Genomic DNA, 16,941 nt, shown 5'->3' on the forward strand with positions numbered 1-16,941 from the left:
AAATCCACTAGTCGCTGGCGGAAGAAATAAGCTCAAGCTGAATACTTGGGGCAAGGGTCCACCACCTTCAGCTTATCTATGAGCCATACCTGGGAAGGGATGAAAAATAAGAGATAATAGAGAATAAAGAGATGTGTGTGGAGAGAAAAAGTAAAGAAAGGGCTTTGAGAAAAAATAGAGCATGAGTGCCGAGTGATATGTGAGGCATATATCAGAAATTATGGGAAACAATACTTGAAGAAGTAGTGGACTCCCCGCAAATCTGGTGGTCTCCCGCCGATGAAAAGTGTCTAAGTCCATCAGGGTCTCAGTCAGTGTCAAACCGATGCAACTCATATATTCTTTCAGACATTAGGCCACTTCGATCAACCGAATGCTGGTTCCACCGTAACTAGGGGCAAGAAGGAAATGCTCAAGCATACATAAATACCCAAGAGCAAGCCCTATCATATCCCAGCACACAGACCAGGATTGGCGAGCAACCAATCAAACAACCAAAAAAGAACAACATGCCCTTTGCACCTAGTTGGGATCTTTTGAGTCTCACTTTGATGCCCTTTGCACCTAGTTGGGATCTTTTGAGTCTCACTTTGATGCCCTTTGCACCTTCCTTCTTTTTGATGATTGATCTTTGTAACCTTTAGCTTAATCATCAATAAAGTTGCTTCTTGTTGATAAAAAAAAAAAGAAAAAAAAAACAAAGGGCATGTTGCCGAAAACCTCGCCAGAGAGGGTCGCATCTGTCACCTATGTTAGAAAATCAATGAATCAAGCTGGGTATATCTAGCTCTTCGTTATGGGCTAAAGATCAAGCTTCGTGCAAAGTGAGCCCACACATCCATCCCAAAGCCTGGCCGTGACTAAAATAGGGCTGAGACATGATTTCCTCATCACACCGAGTTTTCATCAATGCTCGAAATTATTCAAGAGTCGGGCACATTTCCTGTGTTCAGAAGCGAAATACATGCGCAATTGGGTCCCAGCATCGGGCCGAGGCATGGAGGAACAGAAAGCAAAGTGGAGTATAGCTTAACGAAAAAAGAGTGTGTATACCAAAACCTCAGAAATTTACTTTTTCCATGCCGTCTAAAGTGGCTATCCAATCCGTGAGCTTCTCGGTAAGGAATATCTCCATTTGTGGAAGAAACAACAGCAAAAATGAGGTTCTGGTGAAGAAATCACAAAGAAAGACCTTTTGTAGAAGATAGGGCTGTGAGTGGAAACCAACTGTCAGTTGTTTGGTGGATTTATCACAAGTGGCCGACCACCCACTTTTAATGGCCGGCCGTTCACTTTTTCTAGCCCGCTGTCCGCTTGTGGGTCTGGCAGTTTTGGCAGCCTGGTTTTGTCTTGGTCTCTGTGTTTTGAGGTCTTATTTTGAGTCTTTTGGTTTTAGTAAGTATGCATATCTGGGTTTGGGTTGTTTTTGCTTCGTTTATCGAGTTGCATTTTGTATTTTGGTCGTTGGTTGACTCAGTACCCGATTAAGAACATCATGCCAATACAAGTTTTTATTTTTGGTTTCAAATTCAACTCCATTTTCATTCTATGCAAATGTGGTGCTCATGATGCCAAAAAAAAAAAAAAAAACTCTTTTCATAAAACTACAGGGTTTTCCCCCGATCATGGTTTTTACAAATGAGAGTACAAGTTTTCAAAAGCAAAAGTAAAAGCTTATCTGAAGCTATACATGTGCTGAGCTACCAAAATAAAAGAAACTAAGTAAAAAGAACAAAAATCGGCGCCAGTCATCTCAAGCTCGAGAGACCCTCTTCGTGCTCTTCCTCGAAGGGGACTCAGGGGCATTGTCTCCGTCAACACTGCTATCCGAATCAGAGTCTGAGCCAGAGCTGGTCTTATCATCTCTGCCCTACCTCAGAGCCAGCCTCGACATCATCTCCGCTTCCTGACCCTGAGCCAACATCATCACCCCTACTCTCAAATGACTCAGAATGTCAGCTCACTGCCTCCTCAGAGTCGCGGGTCTCGGTATCATCCCCACTTAATACGGGCTTGCACTCATTGCTCTGGTTCTGAGCTCTCTTGCCTTTACCTCGATCTCAGTGCTCATCTTGGCCGAGTGTTGGGGCCTGTCTACCTCTCCTTCTTGCCGCTGGTGCCGCTGCTGCTGGTGTCCTCGGTACAAATGGGATCTAGATAACAATTGTCGACATATCAAATACAGTGTATATATGTGAAATGAGTGCAAAAGGTACAGTATGAATATAGTGTATCAGTGCAGTGAATCAATGCAGTGCGGGGGTGTTGTGAATGTTATGGTATGCGTATCAATGTACCAGTGGGAATGTGATTTTGTGGTGCACAACAGTGTGAGGTAGCAGTGAAATGTATATGGAAAATAGGAAAAAAAAAAAAACTGGATACCACAGAGATCAAGTAACGTCTCTCTCCTCTGCACCATACCAATCGGAGAAGCAACTAGCTGGAGCAGGCCCTTTGTGTACTCACTCGGTGTCTGCAAGTGCATTTAAATGATCAGTATTGAGAAGAATTAATATCTAGAAAGGGAGAGTTTAGTTACAAGTTGTAAAGTCTGGTCCATACCTAAGGTGCGCCACGGGCTCTAACATACTCATGCCCTACCTCAGGTGGCTCTATCAGGATCTAATAGGATGACCTGGTCGACCGCCAACATGTAAGCACAGTGGAAATCACTGGCCAACCAGCAACCTGCATAACGGGAGGGCCCCCCCTAGCATCAGCCTCGGTCTCTTAGGCAGCTTCACTCGCCAAGGGAGCACCTGTTGCATTGCCTGCGGGAACGCCCGTCAGAGGGGGCGTGAGATGAGTCTGGATGAAAGCCGCATAATTGCCCTCTGCTCTGAAGTAGTCGGCATCCAGCCCCACCATAAAATGGATAATAGCCCCAGCCGGGAGACTATCAATTGTCCTCATGGAGGCTGGGGGTGGCATAGAAACGATTGTGATGAGTTAGCCCAGAGTCTGGCGTATAAAACGCTCACCCAAGAACTAGGACCGACAAACTAGACCCTCCAGTTAAATCTGAAATCGAGACGTGGCCCAAGCCCTAGGATATTGGTCCCTCACTCCAACTGGCATTGTCACCCAAGGCTGCCACATGATCTGCAAACAGAGAATGTACACATTGTTAGTTGCCATCATATGTCGAAATATGAATCAGAACAGTAGTAAAGCAAAAATGACTGTGAATTTCGGGTTACCTCGTCGGCAACCACCGTATCAAAGTATTGGCGGTAGAAGGTGAATGTCATATCGTCTCAGCTCCGGTGCCGGCACCGGTCGTCATATCACTGTGAGTAAGGCACGATGGGGGGGGTCTCATCCACTGGCTCTGGAGCCAAATCTGGGAAATAGACGTAAACCCATAACTGCAAGAAAAGGTCAGCAGTGTTATCAATGATGCATGAACAGATATAAAATCGAAAGTGCAAAGCAAAAAGCACAAGTGTAAATAGATATGAAATAGAACGTGCAAAGCAGAAAGCACAAGTTGTGAACCGATATGAAATAGAAAGTGCAAAGCAAAAAGCACAAGTTGTGAACATATATGAAATAGAAAGTGCAAAATAGAAAGCACAATGTTTCAACAGTCAACAGAACGTGCAAAAGCAAAAAGGTGTGGTGCATACCTCCAAGGCTCTCTAGTAGCCTCCAACCCGCTCTCTCCTCATACGGGAAGTGGAACTCATATAGCCGTAGAGTGTGGCGAGGCTAGCTCCACCCCAGTCGTAGAACCGGACTCGGGGCAAAGTCACGAGGGCGCTCAGTAAGTACAAACCCACGGTGTTCCACCTGTTTGCAAACAAGGTAGTACCGAGTTGGAATATCAAGAAGCCCCAAACGTACTACTTTACCTCCTCCAGTGTCTCGAGCTCACTTCTGCGGAAGTGCTAAGAGAACCAACTATATCTCGCCATCACTGGCCTGTATAGAGGTGGGCGCACTGCAACTAGGTGGATCCAAGCCACCTCCCACTTACTCATATCCATGTCAAAGGGGATCGGATCATCCCCTATTCCTAAGCCTGTGATCATGGAGAAGTCACTGGGAGTCATCGTCATCTTCCCAGTAGAAGAGAGGTAGAAAGAGTTGGTGGTGTCCCACCACCTCTCCACCAATGCTCTGAGTAGAGCACGACTCGCCATATGTCGTGAGAGTTCGGTGTAGAATAAGCTGAAGCCAGTCTCATCAACAAGGTCATGAACCTCGGGAGGGAGCTCATAATACCAATCTCTGGCTATCACAACCCTATAACCCCTGTAAGAACGGGAGTCTCCCTGTGGCAAAAAAAGAGTGGAATCAGATGAAAGATAGTGATAAAGAGCATTTAGATGAAAGGTAGTGTAAGAAATACAGTCAAATGAAAGGAAAGAAAGCATGAAAGTAAAGTTTGTACCTTGAAAGCATCGTAAGAAAGGTGGGAGTATGGCTCTCTCAGCAAAATGTCCTCTGGCATGCCACCAGCGAAATCATCAAAACGCATCATGCCTCCAGTCGCTAGTATATGCGTGTGAGGATGATAAGTGACTGGATCAAAGGGTCGTATCGTCAGTGGTAGTGGCTCAGGCTCGAGTCTTGGAGCGAACTCTGCCTCAAAGTCAGCCGCAATGCCCTCCGCTGCCTCGCCGGTCTCGGCGACCACCGACTCCTCGACCTCAATAGGGGTGAAAGTGCAGATGGAACCTCTAGAAGGGCCTCGGTATGGGGAATATCGTTTGCCATCTAAAAAGTGTGTGGAAACTGGTGAAAAAGTGAAGAAAATGAAGAAAAATAGGGAAAACTTGAAAAAAGCCAACCCTAGGAGAGAGAAAATAGGAGAAAAAGTAAAAACTCGGGAAAGTTCGCAAAACCCGAAAGAAACTTGAGGGAAACAAGTCCGAAGTGATGAAAATTCAAAAAGATCAATGAAAACAAAATCTGATCGGTTCAAAATGTAGAGGATCAAAGAGGGTTTACAAATAAAGTTTGCGTAGGGCGCTGGAAAATGCGTATAAAGCACAAATCTAGAGAGAGAAAGCACCTAGAGAGAAAGGGAGAGTGTTTTCGAACTTGGGTGTGTGAGGAAATGAGATGTGGTGATGTGTATATGAAGACCCGAGGTAAAATGATGAATCTGGCAACCCAATATTAGTGGCTGGCAGCCTTCATTTGTGGCCAGCTGCCCTTATTTGTGGCCCAGTGCTGTTTTATTCCTCTTTTTCCCTAGCAGTGTATGAGAGGTTCTCTTTTGGGTCCAGATTGGTTTTTAAGGAGCTCGAAACTGTGTTCCGATTGTGTCGTTCCCAATACTCATTGTGTTCCGGTGTGTGACCATTCTCCACTTGCCAATATGAACAGGGTGTATCCTTTTTGAGCATGTTGCAAAGTCTCCGAGGGGGAAGTCGAAGGTTGTCGCCGAACATCACTTTTGTTCGTTCTGTCAAATTACATATTTGTTCTCTTCTGTTGTATAGAATATGCATTTTTACATATACTTATATTGCACGCGTGCCCTGCATCGTTCATGATTCATGCATAGAATATGCTTTCAATTTTTGATAAAATATGCTTTTGTTTCTTGCATAGAACATGCTTTCAATTAACATCATATGTCGGTTGTCTATCTTGCATGGAACATGCGTTGTCACTGTATTGATCTGTAATCTTGTTCACTTTATGCATCTATCGCACTTGTTCACTTTGTGCATCTATCGCACTTGTTCGCTTTGTGCATCTATTGCACATGTTCACTTTGTGCATCTATCACACTTGTTCACTTTGTGCATCTATCGCACTTGTTCACTTTGTGCATCTAACGCACTTGTTCACTAGGTGCATCTATCGCACCTGTTCACCTCGTGCATCTATCGCACACTTTCACTACATTGTGTATTTATTGTACAATCTCATACTTTTTGCCTTTATCTCAAGACGCGTGAAACGTGGCCCTGAGTGGTTTTCTCTCATCTTCTCACGATTTCAGCATGATTAGAGTATCTCAGGACGCGTGAAACGCGACCCTGAGCCTTTTTTTTTCTTCTCTTCTCGTGATTTCAGCGTGATTAGAGTATCTCAGGACGTGTGAAACGCGACCCTGAGCGGTTTTTCTCCCCTCTTCTCATGGCTTTGGCGTGGTTAAAGTGTGCGTTTTTAGTTCTTCCCGCGTGAAATGTGTTTGGACTTCTTGTTATTGTTTAGTGCATTATCTTGCATGATCATGAGTTTTCAAAATAGCCAGCTTCGTGAGGCGTGTGAATCCACCTTTCAAAGTATTTTTCGCGCATATCATTTGCATCCTACCCCAGAACTACGCTGGTTTGATTCCCTGCAAAGGGATACGTAGGCAGTTGTAGACGCGCCCGCGGAGGGGGCCCTCGCTACTATAGTTCGGACTCGCGATTTTGTTGTCGCGGTTCTTCATCTTGAACCAAAGAGTCCAGATCCGGCAAATCGTTTTGAGAAACAGATTTTTGAAAAGAAGTGCCAAACATGGACTGCTTTGCCAGATACAGAGTCGCCACCTAAATATTTTTAATGGGGAAATTTAGGAAACCCTGACTCGGTGCCGAAGGCCACATGTCCGTCATCACCGGAGTTGTCTCGGCTCGGGAGCTTGGGTACGATCGGAGAAGGTCAGCTATGAGCACCCCCTTTCGCCCGGTCCGAAGACCGGCCTCTACTAACCATGATATCCGATTTTGAAGACGTTATGTGTTCTTATTCCATTTATTAGCCTAGAATTACTATGTTATGCGCGCAGCAAACAAGTATAGACTAGATTGCCTAATTTAGAAATAAGCATTGCATATCCGTTCGGTTTTGAAAAGCGCTTTGGAATTTGCTACTCGCAAGTAGGCTAAAATACGGATTTCAATGAGTTTTTCCAACTCAAACAATCTAACCTCCACCCACAGGCATTAAAACAATTTAACACGTAAGCACTTAGCCGCATGGCAGGCATACTGTCATGGAAACACTCACACGCATGCGGGATGCTAAAGTATAAATACTTACATCGTACTCCGTGCCAAAACAATAAACTAGTTAGCAAACATGCATGTCCTAGTTCATGTTAAAAATGGCTAATGCATCACATGCAAAAATGCAATCTAGGCAGGCTCGGCTAACCCTAAACATGGCATGTGAAATACGATTAATCGATGCACGTATTCAAATTGGAATTGAAGTACAAATGCAGTTAGCATGGTGTACTGAGCCTAATGTATGCAATACAAATGCATGAATGCACGCATGCACAGCATAAGGTATGCTAAATTAAATGTGCCCTAATACTAACCATCAAAGCAGGTAAGTAAAAGGGAAGAAAGAAGTGGGGATTGAAAGACATACACACCACTCACACGCACTTATTATAGATTTGCCCTCACCCGGAGGGACCGAATAAATATTACAAATTAATTAACTACGCAAGCTAATTAAATATTACAAATTGCCTAATTAATTAATAAACTAATTAAGCTAGGAAAACAGATAAATCTCCTCGGGAGGAGGGCCGAATGCAGGGCATGCCCGGATCTTGCTTGGAAATATACCGCCATGCATAGGCTGCCTTTGTTTTCCTTCCTCTGCTCCTCTGGAGGCTACCAAAACCTCAGGACTGCTTCCTTGGACAATGGTGATCACCACCGGCTGAATGGAATTGCCACCGGCAGTGTGGTGTTGTCACCGGCACAAAACAAAGCTATCGGCTGGTGATTTAATGCCGGTCGGCAATATATACTGCCGGTCGGCAAAGAAAGTCTGCAGAACCTGCAACTCATAGCAACAGAGGGCAAGACAAAGCATGGTAGCACAATTCAAGGCATATATGCACCAACCATGTCCCTTATCATGGTAATGACTCAAAAGGGCATGTGCCTCGATTCTCGGACCACCAATCACGCATTTCTATGCATGAAGGCCCAAGGAATCAAGTATGCAACTTTCATGTCAAATGAAATGCAAACCAATCAAACAAACTAAGGCCCAATTCCTATCATTAAGTCAAGGAACAAGGCATGCATGCAAGATGCAATGCAACCTAGGCATGCAAGCTAAGGATGCAACATGGCATGGCAACAAACTTATGCAACCATACAAGCAAACATGGGGCCATGCAAATGGATGCAAAGATGGACTTATACATGAGTTAGGCAACTCTGAATAGGCCTAAAACAGTAGCCAAAGTGACCAAAATAAGAGACCAAACGCATATACACGCATGCACATGTTAAGGCCAACACTTAGGGACAAATGGACAACTCTCAAACACATTTGAAAGAAGGATATCATGGACAATTAGCATGCAACATAAGCATTAAAAATCATGTTAAAACATGGTGCCAAACCAAGCAATAAATCAAGCCAAGCATGCAACAAATGGCCTAAGTGCTCAAAGCAAACCGATGGAGTATTGAACTACACTTAGCAAGACCAAACATGGCATGAACTTATTGACCAAAAACAGAGTTTTAGGACATTAATACAAGGCCTAAGGATCACTTAGATGGCATCCAAATGGCTCAAAAACAAAGGCATGCATAATCACCAAAACATGGAGCATGAGATGACAACCTTACAAGGCATTAAAGGGACAACTAAAGCAAGCATACAAACATACTATAAGGTCTGAAATGACATGATGAATGGTCCCAAATCACCAAATCAATGCAAAAATGTCATGCTATACACTCATACACTTAAGGCCAACAAGCCACAATGCAAAGGGGCTATATGATGCATGCCAAATCCGACCCAAACAACCATGGACAGACCTCTAGCATGGTAAAATAAACACACAAGCTTCACAAGACTAAGCCTAAAACATGCTTGAACAAAGGCTAACAACCTAAGGCATATTGAGGCAATATCATGGCATTACATGGTAGGTATGCTAAGCATGCATGGTGTACCAAAACCAACAAAAAACAGAAGTATGTTATGACATATTAAGCATGAAAAACAGCCAAGGCATGGTCAACACACACTCTAACATGGTGCTCCCTCAAGAGACCAAAAATGGTCCATTTCAAGGACAACAAGGGGAGGGGGTGGCCCTCCCCTTTTGGAGACTTCAAGGCACCATCTTCACCACTGAAATCCCTCAAGATTTCAGTTGTGAAGAGGCCCAAACACCAAAGTCTCGAAACTTATACAAAATAGCACAAAATGAGGCCTTTCAAGGCCTAAGAGGGGTCAAACACCTTCAAACCACAAAACACCCTTAATAAACAATCAAGAGGGTCTCAAAATAGAACTTTTTTGTATTATACACTAAGCTCAAAAACAATTTTAAGATAGGTAGAAATAAGGTGCAAAAATGGGGTAAAAAGGGGTAAGATTCTTACCCTTGAAGGCCTCTTCACAAATGATGCTCCAATGGCCCTCCTTGGCTTGAATCCAACACCAAAACACCAAAATCAGCCCCTTAGAACCTTAGGAGCCAAAGAAAGGTGAAACACTAGGTGTTTGTGTGCAATAGTAAGACACAAAACACCTAGAACACAAAGAGAGAAAAAGAGAGATAGGATATGTATGGATCCTAACCCTAAAAACCAGAGCTTCTCTCTGTGTTTTTTGTCTCTAAAATGTCTAAAGTCTCCAACCTTGAAGCCAAGAGACAAGGCTCTCTCTTATAGAGGCTTATTGTCTTGTAAAGCTTACAAGACAAGCTTCCAAGAGAGAGATCCCTTCATACACGTGTATGGAGGGGAGCCAAAAGCAAGACAGCTGTCTTAAAATATCTGCAAAAGCAGATGCACAGTAGTCGGCCGGCCAAAAATGCCATTTTGGCAAAAAAGAGTGCCGACCGGCACTAAATAGTGCTGACCGGCAACAAATAGTGCGGGTGGCAGCAAAAACCAGCCGGTGGCCTCTAGCCACTGCCGGTGGTGTGTGGGGATGTCTCACAAGGCATTCCCTGCCCCTCCAAGGAAAAACACAAGTCTTTGGTGCAAAACCAGACACTAAACAGTCGAGTTCAGAGATCCTGAGGCAAAGCGCGCGAGCCGAGACCTCCGAGAACTCCAAACGAACACAAACATGGATAATCACCGAGTGTTCAAACGGTGACATCCAAGTCTTGAGGACGGTCAAAAATGGGGTGTCTACAGCAGCTTGCGAGCTCAACCAATTTTATTTATGTTTTGATTGTTTGCCCAAGTCTTATAGCCTTGTCAAAATGGGTTGTCTTCGGGTTTTGACATTCACTCACATCAAGTTATGACTTCGAGCTTTGTCAAAGAGGGGCAACTGTAGACACCTCATTTTTGACGGCCCTTGGGACTTGGGCGCCATGATTGATCACTCAATGATGAATATGTACATTTGTCCAATGCTCGATTGTCTCAGCAGGAAACCTCAATTTTGAATCGACAAACTTTGTGCCTTGTTTTGAACCAAAATAGTGTTTTTTTTTTTAGGTCTGTGCGTCCAGGGACTTGCCATCCACTATTGTGTCGTGCCGCTCACTAATGTAGTGGCCAGCCGGCCACTAGTGCTAAAAACCAGATATTTTCTACCACTGTCCCTACCGATGCATGCACCATTCCAGCTGTGTTTGTAAGGATATTTTCGAGGGTCTCTCATATATTTCTATATATAGATGACCCTCTCTTTGGTTTGCGAGGTTAGAAAAATTTAGGAGTGAGAAAATATTTTTCGAAGAGTAAAATTTTGAAAAAATTCTCTCTCTACAACTCTTTCTCTCTTGCAACTTACATAGCCTTTGCTCAAACACTCTAAACCAAACCTAGAGAGTTCCTTGCTGAGGTGATTTGGGCTTGAATTTTAGCTCTTGAGGCTCTTGAGAGTGTGAAATAGTGGTTTGGGAATTCAAGGAATTATTCCTCTTCAAGAGGTATACATTCTAGTGCTTTTGTACCATCTCTACAGTACTTGTTTTCTATATTTTCTTGTTGTTTTTGAGTTGTTTATAACCTATATTTTTGGGATGAAACTCATGGTTTAAGGCCATCAAAGGTAGAGGGGTTGACAACCCTTCTTGGAATCTTGCTTTTAAGGCCTTTGCCCTTGTGTTTCCCACCTTCTCATCAACTTTTTTTGAATTTTTTACCATTGATTTTTAGAGGCAAAAATCATGTTTTGAAGTCCCAAAAGATGAGGGGTTAGCCTCATCTCCTTGTGCTTGTGTGCTAGTTTTAATTCCTCAATATGTTAGCTAGTTGTTATAGTTACTTGTCTTAATTTCAGCACGTTTTTGGATTGTTTTAGGACATTTTTTTTTATGAGTTAGCTTCATTTATGCTTTGTATAGTATGCTTTTAGCGTAATGGCCCTCATAGGCTTGGTGGTTTAGGCCTTAACTACCAACCTATTTGAGTTGATAGTATTTATTTCTTGCTTTCTATACTTGTGTTCACCTCTAAGCATCTCTGCAACCTCTCCCATTTCTTGATTTTTCCTTTGCTTTGAGAGTGGTGTCAAACCAATTGTTTGTTTAAGCTTGAGATTGAGGTTGTTGTGCTTAATGGTTTAATCTCTTTGTAGTTTTATTACCAACGACATGACATCTCTCTCACGCCTAAAACAACATTTGGTTTGGTACTTCTCTCCATTAGTGAACTTAAAGCTCATTATTGGATTCAATTGATTAAGGAATGGAAGGTAATTAAAATGAAATAATAAAATTGGGATTAAGATGGACCAAGATAATAAAATAATTTGGTGTTCAATCGGACATTAATTGAACACATGGAAACTTGGATCATTTCATACTTGTTAGTGATGAAATGGGTCAAGTTTCCAAGGTCAACCACTTTCCTTGATCAATCCATGATAGGGAGGAGGTTTTTGTTGGTTTTTCCTTACTATTTATTGAATTGCATCGCTTGATTCATAAGTCATCACACAATGAAATTGCGTTGATTGATGACTTGCGAATCAAGCTTACCCCTCCTTTGACCTGTTTGCTGATAAGGTGAGGTAGGGTGGACAAACATCTCCCAAGAATACTCTAGTTTGTGCTTTGTTTGTCCTCTGTTGCTGCAGGAAAGAACCAACATCAGTGGCCGGCAGACCACTTTTTCTGGACAGTGTAGCTCGACTTTTCGTGCTCCTTTCAGATATGACTAGCCCCACAGTTCAAACTCTTGTAGTTCTGAATCTGATTCTACAAGTGAAATGTGAAATAGATAAACACAAAAGAGTCCAAATCCAGCAAATCTTTTGGAAAATTAATTTTGAATCAAAATGCCAAAAATGGACTGCTTTGCTAGATACAGAGTTGCCACCTAAATATTTTTTAGGAAATCAAGGAAACCCAAGACTCATGCCAAAGGCCACTTATCTGTCATCACCGAAGTTGTCCCAACTCGGGAACTTAGGTACGAGAGGGGAAGGTCATGAATTGAGCACCCCCGCTCGCCTGATCAAAGATCAGCCTCTACTAATCATGATGTGAATCGTATTTACATTATATGCTCTTATTTTGATTATTAGACTAGCATTACTATGTGATGCACACAAGTATAGACTAATTTGCAAAAATTGGAACATTTCAATTCATGTTTGTTTCGAAAAATGTTTGAATATGTTCCACTTGAAAAAGTGATATCACATGCACATTGCTCAAATTATCCCAATTCAAGCAATTTGCCTTCATCCATAAGCATTTAAGTAAGTATAGAAATTAAGCAATTAGCCTTATGGTATCATGCTTCACATGGCAACAATCACACTCATGCAATATGCTAAAGCAATAAAATGCTCCCCTAGTACTGCGAGGCAAACCAAAACAAGCCAAATTATTAGAAAACATGCATGTGTAGACACCCATTTTTTACCGACCTCAAGACATTGACGTCATTGCCTGTGCACTCGATGATTGCGCATGTTTGTGCTCATTTTGAGTGCTCGAAGGTCTCAGCTGAGCACCTTATCTTTGAGCCTCTAAACCCTCTGTGTTTTGGCCATGTTTTTGGGCCAAACCTTGGTGCCTCTTGCCTGGAGCGGCGAAAGGCCTTGCCAGCCACTTTTCTCCCTTGTAGACCACTTGAAGTGGTCGGTCGGCTAGGGGAGGTGGCCGGCTAGCCACCTAAAGTGGCCGACGGCTAATTTTCTCATTTTTCAGATATTTTATGTGCCAGCTATGCCAGTTGTTGATCACTGAATGCATCCTCCATACACGTGGAGGGATGGAACCAAGCTTCTTGCTTGATTTTCTATATAAGGGGAGGTCCCTTCCCCATTTTGAGGGTTCAAAATTTTTGTGAGCAAAATCTTACTCTCTCTCTAGAATTCTCTATCTCTCTCTCTCTCTCTCTCTCTATATATATATATATATATTGTGCTTCAAAGTGAGTTTTCTTCACATATTTGCATACAACCCCTTAGCCAAACATCTTGACCTTGGAGCTGAGGGTCCTTGAAGCTTGGTTTTGGCTCAGATTTGCTCCTGTTTTGTTGCTGTGCTTCAAGGGCAGGAACTTACCGCTTTAAAGCCTTGCTTTATTTCATTGTTTGGCCACCTTTGCATGCTATTTTAAGGCTGGTTTTTAAGCTCTAAAAAAATCGATTTTTAAGGGTTTAAAATGATGGTTTGAGTCTTGTTTGGTTAGGTGGTGGTTTCCTCCTTTTGCTTTTTGGCTTGTAAAGCCTTTTAAGCCATCTGTCAAAGCTTTTGAAATACTCTTTTCTTGGCCTTTTAACCACTGAATTCTAGGGAAATTTCTGTGGCAAAAAGTTGGTTTTGAGGTCCCAAATAAGAGGGGGTGACCTCCCCTCCTTGTATCTTGTTTGCATGTGTAGATGGCCTAACATTTGAGCATTCTTTTCTACCTTTTTGTAGCTTAGTTCAAGCATGTTTTTGACTTTGTTTTGACATGCTTCAACTCTATTTTTGGTTGGTTGGAACACCTCTTGCTTGGTTTTTGTACTTGTAGTGCAATCATGCTCACTAGCCTAGCATACTCAATGATTTAACCTATCATTCTAGCTTGTGTTAGTTTGATTCCAACATGTTTTTGCCACTAATTTAGCATTCTTTAACTCTATTTTGAGTGGTCTTGGTCATATGAGACTTGTTATGCATAGTTATAGTGCAAAGGCCGTTACTAGCTTTGAGTTTTAAGGCCTCTAATATGTTGTGCACGTGATGATTGCATGTTTTGGCATCATTTAGCATGTGATTTCAGTGTATATAGCCTTGTCACACTTTCATACACTTCACTCTTTCATTGCTTTTGAAAGTTGTGTTTTGTGCCTTGTTTGTGAGCCAACATGCGAGCATGTTTTTCTTGCCTTTCTTGACTAAATTTCAGCATGTTTTGACTACTAGTTTGTCATGTTTAAGCTCTGTCCAGAGCTGGTTTGGTCATTGAAGCTTAGTATTGCATGCTTCTTGAATAATGCTCTTCACTAGCTTTGATGTTTTTGGCTTTCAACATGTTGTGCATGTGTTGCTTGCATGCTTTAAGGTCTTTAGCATGCCATTCCAGCATTGAAATTCTGCAACCTCCCTCATTTCTTCATTTTTACATTTGTTTTGATGGTTGCTTAGCCTTATGATTGTGTTTAAGCTTGATAGAGTTTGTGCTCAAATAGATTTAACCCTTTTATGAGGGTTCCTCCTAGCCAAAGGTATGATCTCTCTCGTGCCTTAAACCATTCTTTTAGTTGACCCCTCTCTCATTAGAGGACAATCACATTGGACTTAATCGATTAAAGGACTAATCGGTAATGTAAAATGTGTAAACAAAATGAGCAAAGTAAAACATAACTAGGATAAGCATATATGTGTTGCATTGCATGTGTTTGGATCGAACGTTAATCCAAACACAAGAAATATGACATGTTTCATAGTCAAAGTGATGAAACGTGTCGCGTTTCTTGGTCGTCATCACCCTTGATCATGCATGATAGGGTGATGGCCATTTGAGTCTTATGTGCGCATTCATTAAGCTTGTACAAGCTTGATTCTTTGGCCATCATGCATGAAAATGCTTGATTGTTGGCTTGAGAGCCAAGTGCCACACTCCTTTGAGCTTGAGAAATGATGAGGAGGGTGGTAGTACACATATTTCCTTGCAAATACATTGTTGTGCCTCTGTTGTTCTCTGTTGCAGCAAAAACAGAAGTCTGGAAAAGCAGGTGGCCGACCAGCCACTTGAGGTAGCCGACCGACCACTTTCACTAGTCGGCCGGCCAGTTGAGGTGGCCGGAAGCCACCTTTTGTGGCCGACCGGCCACCAGTCCATTTTTCTGCCAAAATGTTCCTGTTTTGAGACAGAAGTAGTCTGGAAGTTGGTTCAATGTTCAGAGGTTAAGGCAAGGGCAAACAGAGGCAACCGACAGCAAAGTGATGGATTTTCGGGAGGAAGCCAACCGAGCATGCATGCCTCCTTCGCCTGCGAGGCCACTTTATCGCTTTATTTAAATTGCTTTAACTAATTTAGCGTAGTTAGTTATTTAATTCGTTGTGTAATATTTTAATTAGCTTAGAATGGCTAGTTATTTGAACTCATTTGTGTTGTAATAATTAATTAGCTTAGAATAGTTAATTAGTTGTTTTGTAATAATTAGTCTAATTAGTTTAATTAGATTAGTTTAATTAGCTTAGCTTAGAGTAGCTCAGCTCATTTATTCGGACCCTCCTTCGAGAGGGCGCAATGTTGTACTAAGTGTGCGTGTGTGTATGCATGTCTTCCAACCCCACGTCTTTCTCCCTTTTACTTAACTGCTTTCGATGGTTAGTTTAGGGACACGTTTTGATTAGCATACCTTATGCTTTGCATGTTTGCATCATTCATTTGTCTTACATACACCGGGATCAGCTCATCATTCAAATTGCATCGCAATTTCAATACACTTATTTGAATACGTGCTTAAAAGCATGTTATTAAAGTGTTGCAGATTCCATGATTAGGTAGCCGAGCCTATTTAGTCGCATCATTGTATGTGTTGCATTAGGCATCTTAACATAGTTAGGAATCATGCATTATTTCTAACTAACTTTTGTTTTGGCTTGGAGTACATTGTAAGTCTTTACGCTTTAGCATACTTGCATGAGTGTGAGTGTTTCCATGATAGCATGCTTGCCATGAGGCTATTTGCTTAAGTGCTAAACTGAATGAATGCCTGTGGATGAAGGCTTTATTACTTGAATTGGAACAATTCGATGAATGTGAGTTTTTTAAAGCCCACTTCGTGAAGTGGCAAATCATGTTTTGAGCCCACTTGAGGGTGACAAATCTGCGCTTAAGCCCACTTGCGAGTGGCACTTTTAAACCATTTCCGAAAACAAACATGAATTGTTTTGTTTCAATCCTCACGGTTTAGTCTATACTTGTATGTGTGCGTCACATAGTAACGTTAGATTAATAATTGGAATAAGAACACGTGTGTTTATAAAACAACATATCATGCTTAGTAGAGGCCGATCCTTTGATTGGGCGAGCGGGGGTGCTCATTTTAGGACCTTCCCCTCTCGTACCCAAGTTCCTGAGCCGAGGCAACTTTGGTGATGACGGACACGTGGCTCTTGGCACGAGTCAGGGTTTAGTAAATTTCCCAAAACAAAATATTTAGGTGGCGACTCTGTAATTCGGCAAAGTAGTCCAGTTTTGGCATTATTTGATTCAAAATCTGATTTTCCAAAATGATTTGTTGGATTGGACTCTTTGGTGTTTATCAGTCCCACATTGCACTTTGTGAGATTAGATTAAGAACCGTGACAGGAGTCTGAACTGTAGGAGACCAATTTGTAACTCTCCGAAAGGGGGCGCGTGAAGAAAGTAGAGTCTACAGTATGCTCCTAATTAATGCAATATGAGTGATGACTAATGCAACACATGCAAGATGCAATTAATAGACTCGGCTACTAATATGACATATGAATCAATTTGATAGCATGTAGTTTAAACACATATTCAACGAAGTAATAAATGACAATGCTTGTTAGAATGATGAACCGAGCCTCGATGCATGCAAAGACAAATGGAT

Source organism: Camellia sinensis, chromosome 6 (genome assembly GCF_055761805.1).
Source record: "Camellia sinensis isolate YWXY chromosome 6, ASM5576180v1, whole genome shotgun sequence".
Classification (NCBI taxonomy): Eukaryota; Viridiplantae; Streptophyta; class Magnoliopsida; order Ericales; family Theaceae; genus Camellia; species Camellia sinensis.